At 51.6% G+C, this 20,142-nt stretch overlaps 1 protein-coding gene across 1 annotated transcript in view; it reads right to left on the bottom strand.

The window, feature by feature from the left end:
- The window catches only part of MYT1 (myelin transcription factor 1), a 64,077-nt gene extending 50,378 nt beyond the window's left edge, over positions 1–13,699 (bottom strand). The window contains exon 1 of the mRNA XM_075108694.1: positions 13,467–13,699. The gene's annotated coding sequence lies outside the window, so the exon portion shown is untranslated. The remainder of the gene's footprint in view (positions 1–13,466) is intronic.
- Positions 13,700–20,142: the final 6,443 nt, after the last annotated feature.

Raw genomic sequence — 20,142 nt, 5'->3', positions numbered from 1 at the left:
TACGATGCCACCGTTCCTTCATCTCCAGCCACAAGAACCTGCCACCCTCCTTCCAGTGATTCCTGCTGTAGTGCCTGGGGCCAGCCAGCAGCCCAGGGAGCATCCCCCACCTTGGCTCCTCCTCCAGCACTGCATGAAGCACAAATGACTCACGTCTTCCTTCCTGGCCCCATGTCATCTCACCTCTTGGCTCATCCCACTTTTGAGGCCATCAGCTGCCACCTCTGCCCAGGCAGCCATGGCAGCCCCTGTGGCCACCTCGGCCATGCCAGCTTGTGCTTTGCCCCATGTTACCTGGCAGCTTTGGATGGTTTTGAACTCTCTTTCCCGGGTTCTTGATGGGAAAAGAGAATCATCCCTTTCCCATGGCCCTGGGACAGAACCGAGAGCAACTGGCTTAATTACAAGATTCAGATTTCCCAAACACATGTTACAATAGGAAGGGAAGAAGTAGCAAAACCCGCTCCTTGGAGAGAGAGCAAAGCCCTCAGCAGTGGGGTTCAGCAGCAGGTTAAAGGTCCACCAGGAGCAAGATACAGACATCACCCTGCCATGGGACCTGGCACCGCCAGGATCCTGTGGTGGCTGTGCTGCCGTCCTGCACCCAAGGCCCTCTCCCCATCTCTGCCCAGCAGCTCTGCACACCGAGCCATGAAGTGCTGCTGGGCAAGGACCGTTTTGCCCTGTTTCTCTGAATCACCCAGTGCTACAGGAGTGAAGCCTTCAGTGCACCTACAATGCAAAGGAAGCCAAATGAGGTTACAGTTTCTCCTCATTAAGTGCAATATTCATGCTCCACTGTTCATGGCCAGTTAATAAGACTTTTTATTAGAGTCTTTTTTCTTTTTCTACAAAGTGGCAGAAGCACTCTACACAGTACTGCAGAAGATATAAAAGAAGGCAGTTTTTACTTTCCATCCTTGTATCACTTGTGTACTTTTCAAGAGAGGAATAAATGCTGCATGCCACAGTAGCACTGCTGTCTGCACATTGTTCTTAAGTATATTGATAAAAAAGAATAAAGCATGAACGTTGGTCAACATCCCATCTTCCCCCAGCTCCCTGGAGGAGCTGTCAAAATGCAAAGCTGCTCCAAGCATGGTGAACAAGGCCACCACCGATAGGAAAAACAAAGCAATGAGGTTCTCCAGTGGAGAATCCCTTTGGGGTTTCCAAGGCCCAGGGCAACAGCAGGGCCCGGAAAAGCTCTCAGTCAATGCTGACCCCATCCAAGGCGAGAGCAAGTCCTGCGCCATGGGCATCTCTGCCTCCTGCCTTTGCCCTGCCAGCCACTAAAAGGTGCTGAAAGTGTGCCTTTTTCTACTGCAAGAGCAGGAACTCCGTACGAGCCTGCTGATTAATTCCTCTCCAAACACACGCAAGCCTGAACGAAAAAAATTTAAAAAGAAAAAAAGAGAAAAATATCAAGCAAGCCCCAGCTTATCACTTCCAAATGATGACTGCCAGCATCCCCCCTTCTGCCAGGCTTATCCACAGCATGGACCACTTCTGCCACCGCCTTCGTCTCCAGGGTCCATCCTTTTGTGCACGCAGAGGGAGCCCTGCTCAGCAACGCTCATCTGCTTGTGCCCGGCGTGTGTGCAAACAGGCGTGTAACACGTCAGGCACGCAGGAGAGCATCTCCGAGAAACAGGATGTTGTTTCTTTCTTCTTGCACGTTTTCCTCATTATTTTGTTCTAGTTTGGCTTTCCTAGTACCTTCTCTATTCAATAAAAGCCAAATGCAAACCTCGTCCCTTAATCTCTGAAACAGCAGCTCACCGCTGAGAAAATAATATAGATGTAACTTCCAGCATCACACACTTTCTTTTCTATTTATATGCAAATGCCGACCTTTCACCTAAGCTGTCTCAAAGAAGTATTTCCTTAAAAATGCAAATAGCATGTTGCAGGCAGTTATTCTGGCTGAGTCTTTCTTATATTATTATTATTATTTCTTTTAACCTTACCAGCATTGTAAAACACAACTGCTAAACTGCACCCCAGTAATAATTACTTTTCATACCAAATCGAAAGCCTCCGTGGAGCCAATGTGTCGAAACACCAGCAGGAGAATTCAGCGCAGATTAATTTTTAGAGATGGTTTTAGATAAGCACGTCTTGGGCCAGGGGGAAGGAAGCAGCTCCAAGACAGTGCTGCTGCTGAAGGGAACGACCCAACAGCTCAGGGTGAGATTACGAGAGCATCTTCTGATTTGTAAAACCCTTCCCATGGTGCTGCTGACACATAGACTCTCAGGAAGGGGAAATCAACCTGTGTAAGCTGGGAAGGGTTGCGTGGGGTGAGCACAGCAGGCACAAGGTGTAAGTCCACCAGCACTGCCGGTGTTGGACATGGATATCCTTTCCTACCTGAGGTGGTCTGGGAAGAACTTTGTGGGGGGTGTTTTTGTGCACATGGTGTATCTGTGCTCTACAAAGGGGCTCCAGTGCAGCATTAGGGCTCCTGGGGCTGAACAGAAAGAAGGGTGGTTGAAGAAGGGGCTGGTGGGCAAGCAGCCACAGAGATGATGAACGCAGTGGAACAAACCAGATTAGGGGATTTCAGCTCCAAGGCTCCCCTAGTTCAACCTCTCCTTCTCGCAGCTGTTGAGAGCAGTTAACCTTGAGGAGCTGGGTTAGACTCAGGGGAGAGCAGCACCGTGCTGCCTTCACTTGCACCACGGCAGCAGTCCCAGCACCAGCAGCTGCACACGAGACTGCCTGTGGCTTACATCTCCTCACCCACCTCACCCATGGGGACAGGGGGGTCCTCTCGCACCGGGAGCGTAAGCCCACCCTGGCAGGTTGAGGGGTGAAAGGAGGCATCAGCGATTGCTGCAGCCAAAGCCTCCCCTTTCTCACAGCGGCTCTACACCTGCACAGGGAAGTACTCCCAGCATGGATGGATGTCAAACAGACCTAGTTGGATGCATCGACCCAGCTCAGGTATTTGACACCCTGTGTCCAAGCTGCTCCATCATCAGTTTGGAAATTGGGAGAGAAGAGGAAGAGCATGCCTGAACGTTGTCCTTGCAGAGGGGGATACAAGGCTGCATGCTGCGGGGAAGCCAACTGTATAAAGCAAAGGTAATAAATGAGGTTCTTCACATACAAAAATAGCAAGTGAGAAAAGCCAGCTGCGGACGGCCTTCCTGGCATAGGGCAACACATCATTCAGCTCAGGACCTGTTTCTGAGCAGCAAATACATATTTCCCCAGTGTGTAGGGAAAGAGTAAAAGAAACAGGTGAGACATGAACTGATCTTTCCGCTATTGTTTTATTCATCTGTAGATTTAGCTGTAACTTCTCTTTAGTTCCTTTAGGACTTTTTAGTTCCTTCTGGGCTTCAAACCTCCAGAGATGTCCCAGTGTTGACTGTCACAGCCCAAGTGAATTTGAATCTGCCCTGGGACCTTACCCTCCGCCCTGTAGGTTCTGGGCAAAACACACAGCTGAAAAAAACCCCACAAAACCTTCAAAAAACCCACATTGCTTCTCCCCAAATTTGGCCCAAGCTGAGCACACACAGGGGTTTGAGGGACACAAACCCTTTTGCCCCCAGCGCAGGACTGGGGTCCACCAACAGTGTTTGCTCAAGCAGGTGGTTTTCTGGTTGGGGATTTATACCACATGTGACACCAGGTCAGGCAGAGGAGAGAGAAGCTGCCTGGAAGAGCCAGGGAAGAGGCTGGCAGCGCCTCTGACGCAAAGTTAGATGACTAAATGGGCTACTTCCCAGCTGCCAGCTTGTCTTTATGATATTAAGCCTTTCCTCTCTGCTGCCATATAAGAAGTGAAAAGTTGACACGTAAGCATGTGTCATACAGAGTCAGAGAGACAGAAGCAATAAGGCATAAAAGGAGGTGAGATCATCATGCAGCAACAACTCCCCTGGGGTAAAAGGCAGCACTGCACAGCACCCGCTAGCTTTCAGCCCCCCACATCCCCCACCAGCATCCCTTCTTGTGGCAGAGGTTCAGCATGCTCAAACTGAAGCTCATTTCCACGCTAAACCTCCCAGACCAGGAGCACACACAGGGTGCCACATTGCTCACTATTAAATGAGGTGATTAAGCTGACCCTTCAGATGGCTTTATTAAAAAGGATCCTCCGCCACAGCACGTGGCTCTGCCAGCCATAATGTCACAGAGCCCAGGATCATCTCTGCTGAATGGGGCAGCCGCTGTGTGCCATTTGCTTGAAAAGAGGGAGAATCATCAAATATGTTAAGTTTATAGCCCTGCTGGTACTGCTCTTAGCGCTCCTGCAGACCCTGTGTAATTGAAATTAGAGGTGAGTGATACCTTTCTGTCCTTCCTACAGCAGCCTGGGCTTGCTTGTGACTATGAAGTGGGAACAACAAGGGGGAGGAGAGATGGGGCAGCATCTGGGTGCCCGTGCTCTCAGAGCAGCTTTCATCCCCCTCCCAGCTGCTTGCACAGGCTGACCCCCCTGTGCTGCACCAGTTTTGTCCTGATGCTGAGCTCCAGCCCAGCCAAGAGCAGGGAAACACCAAGACCCCAGCAGTTCACTCACTCCCCAGACCCTGCAGCCAAGGATTCCTCTAACTGGGAAGTTCCTCTCTCCTCCAAAGCCACTTTTTCCCAATCTTCCCTTTCTGATGGGGAGTGCGTGCTCTCCTCAGCAATGCTCCGTGCTTGGCGGGCGAGCACAGCGGGGAAGCAGCCGACCTGCCAGAGCTGCTCTGCCAGCACGGAGGCGACCGGACTCCCCAGCAGCCAGGAAAGTCACTCCATGACAGGAGGGAGCCGAAAGTTTCTAAGGGATGTGCAAGAGGAGCTGACAACCCTGTGCTCCTCTGAGACACTGCAGGCAAAGTTAACTGTTTAGACTGTCATGGTTTTTTAAAGCAACAGCATGGCTCCCAGGCACTTTTTTTTTTTTAAATAAAAACCCAAAGCAGCTCTCTCCAGAAGGCTATTAATCCTCTCCTGTCACTTGTGTTCTTGGAGAGAGCGTTTCTCTGGGCAAAAGCAGCTAGTTGCTCACTGACTAATTACATCAAAATATTGAGGGCAACAAACAAACCTTTAACTCCACTTGCCAGGAGATACAAAGCTTCAAAACTGTGGAGGAGAAACATACGCATCAGTAGGAGAAGCTGGGACTCAGGACTCAAGATGTGCTCATGGCCACATCAGCTTTCAGAGGCATGAACTCTCTTCTTTACAGAACCACTGAAGTTGGGCTTTGCCCAAGATAACTTTACCCAGAATATCCCCCACCCAAGGCTTTTGATTTCTTACAAATAAAGAGTTTTTGCCTTTACCAGGGAAGGGAAATAATTTTTTTTCTCTCATTCCTGTGCAGGTGCTTGGTTTTTAGGTACAGAGTGAGGACTGGACTCATGTACCCAAAGGAATGCTCTTGCTTAGGTGTCAAGCCTCATTATAAGGAGGTTTTCAAAAGCACTTGGCTGAAATCAAGCAACTTCTCTCAAAGCCCATCTGGCACCTTCACTTATCCCGGCAGCAGCCTCTCCTTGGGACACGGCTTCGCAGACCAGACCCTTTCCTGCCCCAAAACTTTCACTGGACATTCAGCCGACAGGGTTTGGGCTTTGACGTCACTTCCATCCCATCACCCCGCATTGCCCATACAGCCAGAATGGGAAAAGCCCGTGCTGAAAGAGGAAAGCCCAATTCTGCATTTAGGTGCTAAACCTGATGTTTTTCCAAGAGGGTTTGGATGTCCAAGAGCTGAAACAGGTGACTCAAGTGCAAGCTTCGGCCCCAAACCCATGGCTGCCAGGCAGACTTCACCTTCCACCCCCAGAGCTGCCTCTCCCAGGCAGGAGAGCACCAAGGGCAGGGAAAGGTGACAGTCTCTGGCTCTGCAACACCTGAGGCCACACAAGTTAACCAAAGGCAGCTGCCGGGGAGGTTTTTGTGCACTACGTGGGTGTTTCTACGCACAGGTAATTGGGTACTCATCACAAAACTTAACAAGCAACACTCGGGGAGCCCAGCGGCAAGCACAAGGCAGAGTTATTCAATATCAAATTGTTGGTTTCGAGGGATTGTTTAAAAAAAGGAATTCAAATGTTCTCAGAGTGTCACCTACGGATTTTGCCAGCAATACCTTGTTTTTTAAATACTGTGTGCATGAAAGCTCCCCCAGAGCCATCTCTTGTACCTTATAATAATTTTCACCAGGGGATCCTCCTAATGCGGGGTTTGAATCCATTGCTGTTGAATACACCTGACTCCTTGACTCGCAGAGAGCATTCAGGTAAACACACCCACAAACTACTGCTCAGAGAGATGATTACAGTCCTCAGCATCGATCAGAAAGGTCTAATGGTACCCATGAGGAGTGAGAGGCTTCCCCAAAACAGGCACAGACCTGACTTGCAGATGCTGTCCTAGGGAGAGCCACACGCTTGCCAAATGGTTTCAAGCAAAGGAACGAAGAAACCCGAGTCTCTACTGCAGTTTATATTTAATTAGAGGAAAGGCAGCTTACGCAGCAGTTTCAGAAACATATTGTCTTACAGCATATTGGATATTTGTATCTTAACAGCTCGACATCGATTTCTTTTATGTAAAGGAAGAGGGGGGAAAGAGAACTGCGTGCCCTATGTTGTGTTAGCTCCAAAGAGATGCCTGTACCGCTTGGACTAATGTTTAGAGTAATCAAAGGCGTGAACTCATGTATTATGTATGGGAACGAGAGTTTTCAGTCTTCTGCAAAAAGGAATCTCCAGCGTTTGGTATTTTGTTAGCAGGCTGGCACCATATGGCTCTCCCCTGCTGATATTCTTTCACACCAGAACTTTATGTTCAGATGCTTTAGTTAATATTTTACCCAGCAAGCATAAACAAGATGCAAAGATTGCAGTCGACAGCAACCTTCTCTTAAACCATATACCCATGTTAATAGTGAAGGCTTCTTTCAGCAAAGTTTACTGAACACATGCCTGGCTTCTTTTTTTTTTTTTCTGTAGGGGTCCAAGCTGGGCCATTTTAACTGCCTTAGCATCAAACAAAACACAAGCAACAAACCCAAGAAAGATGCTTTCACTCCCTCCCTTCTCTGTTTTCTGGCTGGTCCGAGGCAGCGCTGGACGCGTGCAGGTGCCACACACATATGTGTCGTATTTCTGTACAGTTTAAGGCTGCATCTCTGCTTGTGTTTTGTTTCAGACTAGATTTTACCTCAGGAAGGTAGAGTTGCCTCTTCTCCACTACTGAAGCAGGGATGGAGCACCAGGCAAAGCTTACAGCCCACAGGGAAGCCTCACCCAAGCTCTAACAGCCTAAACTGGCCAAGCAAGACCAACAATACAGAGCATCCAACTTGACAGGCTTTATGAAGACTTGTGTTTCCCCCTACCCTGCCCCAGGTTAGACACAGAATCTCTTTGGAAAACTGCAGCTCAGAGATTTGGCTCTAAATATTACATTTAGATTTCCTCCACCCACCCCCCCCCCTCTAATATTCTTATTATTCTTTAATATTCTTAAAACAAATAGGACCGAACAGATGTCTTTCAGCCTGCACTCTTATTAATGAGAATATTGTAAGAATGGAAATCAGGTCACAAATGTTTAATACTTTGTTTAAAAAGTCTTCAGCTTCTTTAAAGAGTTCCACTAATCCCAACATGACAGATGTACAAGGCAGTTTTGCTTGGGGCAGATTAAAATTCTCGCTCTGATTTGCTCTTTCATTTGGTCTGATTAAAATAACATTGCAAATTTTTTTAATGTGCTGACTTCAAAATAAAAAGGGAAAAAATAAAATGACCAGTAAAGGCCAGCATGATCACAATAAAAGCAAATTTATTGTTGTTAAGATAAAAAAGCAAGACAAAAGGAACTGAGAGACAGCCAGCCCATGCCCAGGTTAGCATTAAAGGTCTCAGTTAAAGATAAAAGGAGAACCTTTCCAAACTATATTTTTCCATTTGAAAGTGTTTATTAATCTATTGTCACTGAAGCAAGAAGTTCAATGAAAGACAGAGATCAAAAGTATTTTAATTCAGGCGAAATCTTTTTTTGTTTTGTTTTGTTTCTTAAACCAAACTGAAATGAAAAGCAGAGTATTACAGAATGTACCACTTCATTATTCTGCTCTAAGACTGACACTGGGAACAGCCTGGCTGGGAGGACAAGGTGATCTCAGCCACCCTTTCCTCAAACAAACCGTGCCCAGAAATTCCCCATTTCCCTCCCTGACATCCTTTCACACCAGACCACCCTTCTCTGGACAAGCTTTCACAGCTAACTTAATTTCCACACTGCTAGAAAACACACCAGCAACCGAGTCATATATGAACGCGTGCGTGGCAATTGATGCTCCAATCAGATCAGCAGAGGAGCAGGGAGGCAGGATGGAGCCCTAGCTACACTCACAGCCTGTCTCCTCTCCCCAGGCTCATCCGTAAACAAGCCAGAGCCACATATGCCTGTGCCCTCTTGGGTTTGCCCAAAACCAGCCACAGCTCCCAGCGCTGGGTCCCTTCAGGGCACTGCTGGACCAGTTTTATACAGGCATTGCCTCACCAAAGGCTCCTGTAGCATGGATGGAGGAATTGCTTTAAAAAGCAGCCACTGATGTTCAAAATACAGTCCCCTGAAGGGCAAACTCCTGCTTAAAGGGACCCAGATTTCACACTAAGATCCCAGGCTGTTAGTCTGCACCTTTCTGGCCCAGAAACCTTCTCTGCCTCACTGTCCCCACCTGCCAACCCACAGCAAGGCCTCGCTGAAGTGTTGTCGGGATGAATAACCTCAACAATAGAAAAACAGTAGTGTTATGTATTTAGCCATTCTTCCTTAAAACTCCAGCTTATGCCTTCTATAAAAGAGCCCACAGAAAATCTGCAGAATGTTTCAAGTTTTCAAGGAGTTGCTCCATTCAGGTGATTTTTAATGTCTACATTCTTTAAATAAAAGCGTTCAACACTCATTTATGCCTTCAAGGCATTCTCACCTCAGTGCCCACCTCCAGCTATTCCCACAGCAGTAACAACCTCCCCTCCATGCAGGATGTTCCAGCAAAGCAGCTCCAAGAAGTTGAGGGATGCCTTCCCGCAGGGGAAGCCCAGTGAATCTGCACAGGGAGGAGGCACTTGGAAACTGCTCTGCACCTTCTGTGGCTCAGTCCTGTCCCAAAGGGCCAAGATACCTCGCAGCTGCTCCCAGCAAATCAGCTCCCAAGCTCTGCAAGGGCAAACGCTGCACTTGCAGAAATTCCCATCCACAGATTAACCTGCCAAGAAGGGACACATCCTTCCTCCAAATATACACACTCAAAGCTCTTTTCTCCTTGGTGAAAATATTTAGGGGGAGTGAAGGGTGGCAGATTTCCCTCCCATCTCTGAAGGGAGCAGAAGGGATGCCCCAGCCCTGCTCTTTGCCATTGCTTTTGGCCTTGCTCCCAGATCCCAGAGCAGAGATCTCATGTAAATTCATTTCACTCTAAAAGCAACATGGTTCAAGGCATTTCTCCCACCCCAGAAGCTTTTCATAGTGTGTGCTTACCACCACGCTTCTCTATTCACACTATGATCTCCTCTCAAAGGACTAGGTGGTGGGTCAAGTTCCTACTTTGCAAAGGTAAACAGGCTCAAAAGTGATACAGAATATGGGAGGTTTCACACAAGCCAGCCTTAAGGACGTTAGAGATGCCAGGGGATTCTGCATCACACAGCCAGGGAGACCAGTGCTGGTATGTAGGTGGTGGAGTTATTCTTTGCAGAAAGCAGCAAAAACCAGGAGAAAGGTGGAAAGGGGTGGGGGGAAGAGCAAGGTTTCCTAACAGTGACTTCTGCACTGTCAGATCTCTAGAAATACCTGGGAACCAAGAGAGTGGGTGAGAGTTAATCTCAGCCTGCTAGTCCCTTTCACACAGCCATTGTAGGGCTACATCCCCAAAAGACAAATAAACCTGGGCTCTTGAGCCCCCTTAGCCTCCCTCCTGGGTGTCAGCATCCTTGTCTGCATACCCAGGGAGTAAAGAGCATAGCTCAAAGAGCAGGTTTCTTGGGGAAAGAAGAGTAACACACGGTGATGCATTCCTAGCTCTAAGTTTACGGTGTGGATCCTTCACCTTCAGCTCCCATGTACAAGAAAAAGGAACAGTTATAAAGTGACAACAGGAGATGGCCTTTGTCAGTAAGGAAAGAGCTCTAGCAACAAAGCCATACAGTTCACAGCTGTAAAAACTAAGTCCTTCCATTTAGAAACGCACACACACACAAAGCAAAAGGGGAGAACCAGGTCTTGCCCCTACTTTGCCGTTAAACTCTCACATCTGACTTCCAGGCGGCAACGCAGTGCTTCCCCCCCTCCCACCCCCGCCATCTACCCCCCCCTTCCCACAGCTGATTTCATGTCTTCTGGGAAGCCCAGCCCAGCCATGGCAATTTCCCCCTCATGCTCCGGCCTTTACTGTAAACCTGCTGCTTTCCCTCATCACTCAGCTCTCAGGGGGCAAAGGGTCGCCCCAAACCTTTGAGTGGGGCGGATGCCAGCACCCCTTGCAAAATAAGCACTCCCAGGTTGCAAAAGGAGGGCTCTGTCCATCACCGGATAGGAACTAGGGAACATTTTGCATTGCACCAACTGATTTCTGGGGCTCAGGAGTATAAACTCACCTGCCCTGCTCAAGCCCTGACGCAAAATCACATTGGGATTTGGGGGAGGGAGAAGAGTTTACATTCCTGAGCTCTAAAAGCTGCATAATTCAGCCTGTATAGGGTGTATTGCTCACTTAGGTGCACCGTTCCCCCCCAAAGCCCAAGAAGAACAGCACACCCCATCAAAAGCCAAGTTTGGAGGCGGCACCCCAAAGCCAGGGCTTACAGGGGGTGGGGGCGGAGTTTAGCACCATCTGCTAAAATGGCAGCTGCTCTGACGCCAAGCTACGTCTTGCAAAGTCAGCCCTGCCCTCATCATCTGACTGCCAGGAACCGGGGCCGCTCCGCTGCCGGCTCCCCCAGGGCGGGGGGGGGGCACAGAGCCGGACCGTCGCCTGCCCCTGCGCCCTCTCTCCCGGCCCACAGCTTGCGGCTTTGGGTTGTTAAGGAAAGTCCCGGCCCAGCTGGGTTAGTCGCCGGCGTAATAACTTCCCCGAGCTCCCGGCTAGAAGGCACCTGGGCTCGCTGTGGCTGTCCCCCCCACCACCGCCCCAGCCCGGGGCCATTAAACCCACACAGCCCAGCTCTACAACGCAAGAGCCGGGGGAGGTGGGGATCCGCCGCCCCCCCACCCCCCCCGCTCCTCCCCTGCTCCGTGTCCCCCCTGATTTGGGGACAAGGATGAGCCCGGGGGCAGAGGGACCTGCCACCGAGTACCAGCCCGGGCGGGGGCGGGGGAGGAAGCGGGAGGTCTGGGCTTTTCGGGACGTGGGGTTCTTCCCCGTTTCCCACCCAGGGTTTGCCCAAAGGGGGAGGGGGCACTCCCGTCCCAGAGCCACCAATGCCACCCTTGGCAGTGACCTTAAGCACTGTCCCGCAGCGGGACCTCCCCCGCCAGCCGGGCCGGGGTCTGCGCCGGGCCAAGAGCCGGGCCAAACGCCGGGGATCGCCCGTGCAGGGGCTCCCAGGACGGGGGTGAGGGCGGGGGTCTGCATTTCTGGCTTTCCTACGGTACGGGCCGTCCCCGCTGCCCCCTCTCCCCCCGCGGGCTCACGGCGTCCCTGCGGAGGCGGGGTGCTGTTCACGGCCCCTTGCTCGGGGATGCGCAGGGGACAAGTGGCTCTGCCCGCCCAGACCCGTCCACGACGGGACCCCCGGGAAGTTGCCCCCCCCCGGGGGACAGTGCCCCCCGCCGTAACGGCACCTCGGGACAGACACGGCCCCGCCGCTCCGGGGTACAGGGACCCCCAACTCCGCCGGGACACAAGAGGCATTTCCCGTCTGCTTTCTGGGAAGGGATAAACCCAACTTTGTGGAGTTTTCTTACTCTTCTCGCCCTTGTGCAGCGGGGATCCTACAGCCCCCTAAAACACTTGCAAATAAAAAAAAAAAAAAAAAAAAGGGGGGGCCGAAGGGGGGAGGCAAACAAAAATAAGTTATCCTTGGTTTTCCCGAGGCAGGAGAAAGAGGGGAAGGAAGGGGAGAGGAAAGCGGATCTGGGAAAGAGCTGAAGGGGACAAGTCGTGCCCGGGTTTCTCGGGCCGCAGCAGCAGGCGATGGTTTGCGCTTTGCAACATGCGCCTGCTCCAATCTGCGCCGCTCGGGAACAATAAACAGGATCATACAAAGAAGTGGAAAGGCGGCATCTTTGCTTCTGGTTTCTATGACAGCATCAGAGACAAACCAACTATAAACTCTAATTCCTGGATTCCGCGCACCCCCCCCCCAACCCCCTTTTGTCTGCCATTAATTAAAGTGGCCATATGGAAAAGGCTGATAATAACAGCAGATGAGCCAACGGGGGGGGGGGATAAAAAAAAAAAAAGAAAAAAACCAAGCCCAAACCTAAAAGTAGCGGCAGGGCGATGGCGAGGATTTAGGCTGGGCTTTTTGCACTTGTTTTCAGCGGCTGCTCGGAGCGAGGGAATCAACAATAGCGGGAGGGGAGCGGAGCGGCGGGGCCGTGTGCGGATGCCCCCCGCACCGCTGCCCGGCCAGGTCGGGGGGAGCAGAGGGCAGCTCCTCCCTTCCCCTATCCCGGGGTGGGGGGTGCGGGGGGTGTCGCACACCCCAGGCCTCCCGCTCCGAGGGGCCTGATCCCCGCGACCTGCCCCTTTGTGTGGGCGAGCCTCGGAGGGTGCTGAGCCCCGCTTCGGGGCCGCCTCCCCAGGGAGGGTCGGTCCTGCCCGCTGGCAAACTGCGCCCCAAACTCAGCCTAACTCGCAGGGGTCGATCGCAGCGCAAGCATACCCTCAGGCATCGGCCCCCTTCCCTTCACCCTCCCCTCAAATTACCCACAAAACAACAACAACAAAAAAAAACTTTGCTAAAATTGATAAAGAGATTAGCCAAGCAAAGCCTCTTCCGAGCTAGCTAAAAATAAGAACCCGCAGATTTCTGTCGTGGTCAATGTACAGAGAGAAATCCACAAACATGGCACGCTTTCCTTGTTCCTCGCTGCTATAAATAGAGAACTCTAAAGTAGTCAATATTGGGGGGTGGGGGGAGCGGGGGGGGAGGAGATTAAAACAGAAAAGAAAACAAGAAAAAAAGAAAAAGAAGAAAAGTCAGCTGGTGGCAAGCTGGAGCACCCGGCGGGCGACTCGAGCGGGCGATCGCCAGCCCTCCGCACACGCGTCTATCGGGGAGCAAAGCGCGGCCCCCCCCCCACCCCCCCCCGGCCGGGGCGCGGAGCTCCTCACAGACCGAGGAGTAAGAAACTGCAGACTTGGGCTGGAGTTCTTGTAGTAAAGGGGCTGGGGATGGGGGGGTGGGGGGCAGGTGAGGGGGGGTAGAGCCCGAGAGGGACGCGCGCAGCCCCGGCCCCGCTCCGCGGGCGCGCACCGCCATCAGCACCTCCGAGAGCTCCGCGGCCGCGGAGGCCGCCGGCGGCGCAAACTCCTCCCCGGGAGCGTCTTCTGCTAACACCGCGCACGCTTCCCTCCGGGTAAACATCCACCGATCTCGCGGTCCACGAACCCGGCAAGCATCCTCTTCCAGAGATATTCAGAAAGTTTCCCGGCTGAATGCGACGTTGTGCTTTTTTTTTTTTTTTTGCTTTTTTTTTTAAAAATAAATCTCCTTTCTCGTCTTATTCAACCTCTTTTCAGTCAGAAGCATAACATGTCCACTAGCGTCTCGCAGCCAGCGAGAGAGCGAGCGAGCAAAGATGGACCTAGGAGCATGATGATCATCATAAAAAAAAATCCCCTCGGTTCTCCAGTGCAATTTTCAAAACAACAACCCAGCCTTCGTGCTCTAAAGGCGAAACGCCTGCGTCTGTTTACATCAGCTGTGTGCTCCGAAAGCCTTTCCCCTCTGTCTCAATCCAAGGAGGGGGGGTGGAGGGGAAGGAGAAAAAAAGAGAAAAAAAAGCCAGCATTATCTGCCTTTGTCAGCGAAAGAACATAATATTGACTTACCTTTCCCCACAGCTATTGTCTGCCCCTTCGCAAAATGACATCACGGAAACCAATCATGAAATTTGCATGGGGGAGGTTGTGGGGGGAGAGTTCTTGGAGGGCAGCCCACTTCCCTACACCAGTAACACGCGTGTAAGACGGGTTGTTGGTTTCAATTAAATATCTGATACTCCTTAGTGTGTGAACTCTTAAGCCTGCTAAAGGCAATGTCTCATTTACTTAATGACCGCTCTCATTAATGGAAATGGCACAGAGGGGGCTTGCTGCGCCTTCCCTTTGTAAATACACTACCCATGAACCCTTGGGGTTGCAATATATCTGTTTACTCTCTGAGGTGAAATAAATTTACAGTATAGCATCAAAAAGAGAGAGAGAGAGAGGGAGAGAGAGAGAGATGGAGCTGCTGACTTGAGTGCACGGAGAGTTGGGGCTCTCCCAGCCCCGCCAGCCCCCCCCTCTCCCCGAGACCCAGCAGAAGGTGAGTGATTTTACCCGAGTTGATTCATAATTAATATGCACGAGGCTCGGGGCTCCTTTGATAGCAGCAACACAAAAGGACGGCGAGCGCGACAAGCGCCGTGCCGTGTCCCCCCCCGCGCATCCCAACGCGTGGTACGGCCCAATAATTCCTAATAGCAGCAAGCAGCGAGTGACAGATGCCCTGGGTTAGCACAGCTCCAGCGAAAGTACTTTACAATATTTATTGGTGGTTAGGAAGATGACCTATCACCATAAAGAACAGACTGGGAAATTTATCGCCTCTATGAACCTGGAAGTATTGCATATTAGCTGATATACATATTCAAAAGCGAGTGGTTAAAAGGTGTATAAATATTTTTTTTCCCTCCCCTTAGAAAAAAAAAAATGACACAACATATTCCCAGCAGACATCTCCTCACCTCGGGAAGGACGGACTGTGGCTCAGGCGGTTACAGTTTGGGCTTCATGATGGGAAGGAGAATAACATAAGTCCTAAAACAAAACGGTGACTCAAATAGTTCGAGGATTGTTTCTAAGTGAGAAAAGTGCGTGTTCTTCCATTACCTGAGTTTTCCTCCCAGAAAGAGCCGCACTTTCCAGGAGCTAGCATCATCTTTCCTTGAAAATGCTCCTGTTCGGTGGAGGTCTGGCCATCCCGGGAGGAGAAAGCCCTCGCCGAGATGGAGGGAGGATCTGGGGAGACACCCTGGCCCCCTGCAGCAGGAAGGGCATCAGCACGTCCCCTCCCTCCAGACAGGAGCGTTAGCACTTGGATTGCAACTTTTCGGGAAAAAGACAGGCGTGCTGCAGCCCCACGGGGCGTTGGGGGGGGGTGTGTCACCTTCCTACCCAGCGCTTTTTCCTGCGCCCTCACGGGATCCCCACCATCGCCGAGACGATTAAGACTTTACTGTCATCTTAAAGAAGATTTCTGAAAAGATGCGGGAGCTCACAAATGGACGGAAACCCCGGGAGCCTTTAGAGAGCAGAGGCAGAGCCTGGAAGGGAAAGTTGAATCCTGCTGGGGATGCGCTTTCCTGTGGGAAACTCCAGCTCCAGAGCTGCGGGAGCCCCAGCCGCCCCTCTCCACCTTCCCCCGCCCCCACCCCCGGTCAGATTAGGGGCAGGCAGGACAGGGAAAAGCCTCCGGAGCTGCCCGAGGTTTCAGCCCATGCCCGATCTCAGCTCTGCCGGACACCCGCCCGGCAGCATGGGCTTGGGTGAGTGCTGGATGCAACCCCGTCTCGCCCACGGACAGCCACGGTCGCGTGGCAGGGGAGGCAGAGTGGTTTGATTTCCCATCTCGGGCGTTTTATTGAGGAGAGGGTGACGGAAATACTAATTTTAAACTGTTGAGGCCGCTTTGGAGGTTTTTAGGGTAACCCATTTCCACGGCTTGCAAGCCTGGTGTGCTCCTAAGGTATTAGGCGGAGAGCGCTCCTGAAAAGCTGTTTTCTATCTCCTTCGGACACACCACGAAGACAGGGATATTTTACATCCTAAACCTTTGGCATTCAGAAATTCTATTAAACTCTTATCTGCAGGCAGCAGGCCTGGTGCTACACTGCATCTCCATTGTTCTGCACCCGCGATAGAATCGAAGGGAGGGACGGGAGGACTCAGCTCCTCTCCGCTCACAATGCTGCCTCGTCCTCTCCACCGCTATTGCATTTAGAGACGTAATGCTAAAACTTGAGAAACAAAAGCACAATAGGTAGGCTAGAAGGCAGGAGGAGACTGGTTTACTTGCATGTTTCCACATAAATTTGCGTGTACACACGCTGCACGTGTACGAACACACACACACGAGCAAACATACCTGTGCCTTTCTATTGGAACAGATGAATTTTATTGTTGCTGTTGTTGCATTTATTAACACGTGACGCACCTAGGAGCCCCTAAGGCAGCTGACAGCTTTGATACCATTCTACTAGGCTCTGGGTTGCGAGAGCGTGTTTGGCTTTTCTTTGTTCCCAAACTCCCCAGACTTCCCCCTCCCCTCCTCTCAAAACCTCCCCAAACACTGCCAACAAGCAGCACCTCACCCGGAGTTTATAGTTCCCACAAACTTCAGCAGCCGGCAGGATTTCCCATCTCCCCACCCCCCCAAACCGCTCCTCAACCCCTGAAGATCTCCGGGTCAGGCCGGCCACCAGCCCCCCTACGCTGGAGGCGCCCGCGGGGGCCAGCGAGGCCACGCGTGGGCTCCCGGCGGCGGCGGGTCAGCACCACAGCGGCGGACAGCTCCCGCCCCGCCCCCTCCCGCTTTTAAGGCGTTTTCGACCCTTTTAAACATTTTTAAACCTTTTTCTGTTTTGTTTTTGGGGTTTTTTTTTTAGTTTTTTTTTCAAGCTCTACGGAGTAACTTTGCAGCCGTTTTCTAGGACATCGTTATTGTGTGTTCCCAGGTCTGAAGGAGCTGCCGCTTCCCTGAAGGGAGCCGTAAAATAAACATTCGCGTGTTTTCGCCGTCGGAGCGTTGTTTGAGACGGGCGCTCCGAGGGTCCCTGCCTGCCTCTCGCCTGCAGAAAGGAATGCCAAAAGGATCTTTAAAAGTAGATTCCCTTCCCGCCCTCCCCCGCCCATGCAATTTGTTTGTTGTTTTTTTTTTTTTTAATAAAATCCTACTATCCTCATGTTTTCAGATCAAGCGTTTCAAGTTTGAGATTATTTAAATTAAAATCGCGTTTGCGTGTGTAAATACAGGCATAAAAACACCGCGCTGCATTTCGTTGGCTTCTTTGACTCTATTTCAAAGTAAATTAGATCTCAAACTTTATGGATTTGTAATTGGCACCAACTTCTCTGGTTACCAGCTGGGGGTGAAAGATTTTTTTTTCTCCTTGTTTCTTTCTGAAAGCTTCTATGCAGATGGGCTGGCTGCCTTAATGCCTCAGACTACAATTAGTGCTGTTGTATGCCGAATAGAAATGGCCAGCATTAATATTGTATATGGAACAGCTGAAGGGTTGAGAAGAAACCTGCCCACTACAGGCCCCTGGCAGATGGAACAACATGCACAGGCACAAAAAACTTTTAATAACCCTTTGCTCGCTCTCCGGCGCGCCCCTTCTCCCCGATTTGGGCGGTTCCTTCCCGAAGGGGCAACGTCTTTGTCTAACCCAAATCTAGAGCTCTTTTCTCCTGAAGAACAACAATTGGAGCAATCACCGTCTTTTGCAAAAGGCACGTCACATTATCCCAAAACTTTCTCCTTTGTGCCTCGGTTAATGGAGGCACTGAAACACCCCCAGCTGAACAGGCACAAACTAACTTTGTGTTTAATGACACCCCCTCGCCCCTTTATTATCCAGCAACGTGCAAGAGGAAAAAAAACCCGTAAAATCAAACTAAACCAGAATTTTTCTCCTCATCCCCCTCTTCGTCCTTTGTAATAAGGTAAAACTCCCGGTAGTGGGGACAAAGCCCCGCCGGTGCCTCGGAGCAGCAGCACCGGGGGCTGTGCACCCCCTTCGCCCCCCCCCCCCCCCAACACACACACCCCCGCCCCGCACCTGCAGCCTTTCGCAGCTGAGCCCGGAGCAAAGCAGGGGGGACCGGGGCGGGGGGGGGGGGGGCACGACACGACGACACGGGGGACCGACGAGCCCAGGACCTGGCTTGCTAAACGCAAACACGAGAAACCTGCGCTATGAAATACATTCGGGAACATCTTTCCACCGTGCTATTTGGGGGACGACGACGACACACGGATATCATAAAACAAGGGGGAAAGGGGTGGTTTGTGGGTCCGCGGTGCCCCCCCCCCGCTCCCCGAACCGTTTGGCCAAGGCGTGGCCTAGGCAGAATTAAGCTGCTCGAGTGCTTTAGAGAAGAAATGCGGAGGGGGACACACTCGAGAACAGCCCCCCTCCCCCTCACACTCACACCCCCCCATTCTCCGGCGAACGACTACGAACCGAGGAAAGTCCCGCAGAGCTTCATCCTTGCCGGGTGGCGGTGGCTGCCTTTGCCCGGGGCGGTGGCGGGAGCCGGGCGGGAGGGAGCGGAGCCGCCGCGGGGTTACTCCATCATCCCTGGGAAAAGTTTGCCGTCCGGAGCAAAAACTTATGCGCGGCGGCGGCCAATGGGACCTCGCCGCAAAATCACTGCAGCGCACTCGGCGGCCAATCCGCGGGGGCCCCGCACAATGGCTCTGGGGTGTGTGTCCTTCCCCCCCCGCCCCGGGGATTCGCCCCCCCGCCCACCCCCTCCTCCTGGCTGGGCAGGGGGGGAGAAGCTGGGGAAGGGGACCCGTCCTCCCCAGCGGTGGGGGTCTCAGCACTTCACTTCTGTGGTGAATTAGGGCAGGATGCACATCCCGGTGGAGGATCGGGGGGACCAGAACCCTCCTCCAGGCGAAGCATCCCCAGGAAGCCCCATGCACCTCCACTACATCAGGGAGGACCCAAAAGACACTGTATCTTGCTTGCGGAGTGACAGTCCCCCCAGCTCACCCCAGGGCTGGGCAGGGGGACATCCCACAGCCCTGCAGGCAGTCTGTGGACTGGCAGGGCTCTGGGCAGCCCAGCAGTCAGGCCGCTGGACCTCTTGCACACCCGAGCCTGTTTAGAAATGCACGAATCTAATGATGGCCACACACAGCTCGTTGGATGCTTTGGTCGAGTCTAGGGTGCATTGGGGAAGGGAAAGGGGGAATTGCTTCTGGGAGAGATCCAAAATGGAAAAGGATGTCCCTCTGCCTCAAAGGACAGATGGCAACATTGGATTGAACTGATCCCAGCTGGAGAAAACTGGCTACAGGCCAGTGAGGAACACTCTTGCTGGCCTCCCAGATGGAAAAGCAGGGAAATAGTTACCAGGAAATAATAATAATAATAATAATAATAATAATAATAATAATAATAATAATAATAATAATAATAGAAAACTAACCAGGATTGTGATTAATATGTGAGACAGCACTGAACTTTCTTACCCCATTGGCTTGGAGGGCAAAGTGCCTTCCCTAGGTTGTGTGACTCCCCCATGTTCTGCTCATTACCCTAGATGAAAACAAGGCCAGCTCCTGCAGGTCATCCCTGACCTGCAGAGAGGGGGAAGTGCCACTTCTGAAAGCGGGAGTGAGGAGGGAATGCTTGGCAAAAAGCCTGATCATCATCAATGTGAAAACACAGCACCCTGACCTGGGTGGGTAAATAACTGCATTTGCAGAGGAAGAGCCCTCCCAAGCCTCAGCTCGGGTCATTTGGGAAAGGAAAAGGGGGAAAACCTGTGCTTGGAGGGGCAGGTGGCACCAGCAATAAAGAGCCTGGGACAAAGCTGATATATGAACTGAAGGAGAGTTGAATGCAATTTATCTCAGCAGGGCATGCCTGTATATTTGGGTAATTTTTTATTTTATAAACATAAGTGGGGATGCGGTTGGTATAAAGGTTGACAAAGAACGTAGAGCAAGAGGCTAATTCACTCTTTGGTGCAAGATCCTGGGCCGAACTCTTTGATGAATACAGCTAACTCCTTAATGCAGATTTCTTTGAACAGAGAGAGCTGGAAGAGGGAGTGGGGAGGAACAGCTTTGCTGGATTGGGACAGGGGTGTGTTTGAATATCAAAGTGCACCTTTTCTTCTGTTCATCCATCATGGTCTTCTGCTGGTCTCAGGGAGGT

This window comes from Phalacrocorax aristotelis, chromosome 13 (genome assembly GCF_949628215.1).
Source record: "Phalacrocorax aristotelis chromosome 13, bGulAri2.1, whole genome shotgun sequence".
NCBI lineage: Eukaryota > Metazoa > Chordata > Aves > Suliformes > Phalacrocoracidae > Phalacrocorax > Phalacrocorax aristotelis.
The sequence above is the reverse complement of the archived record's forward strand: the minus strand, read 5'-3'. Positions and strand labels throughout refer to the sequence as shown.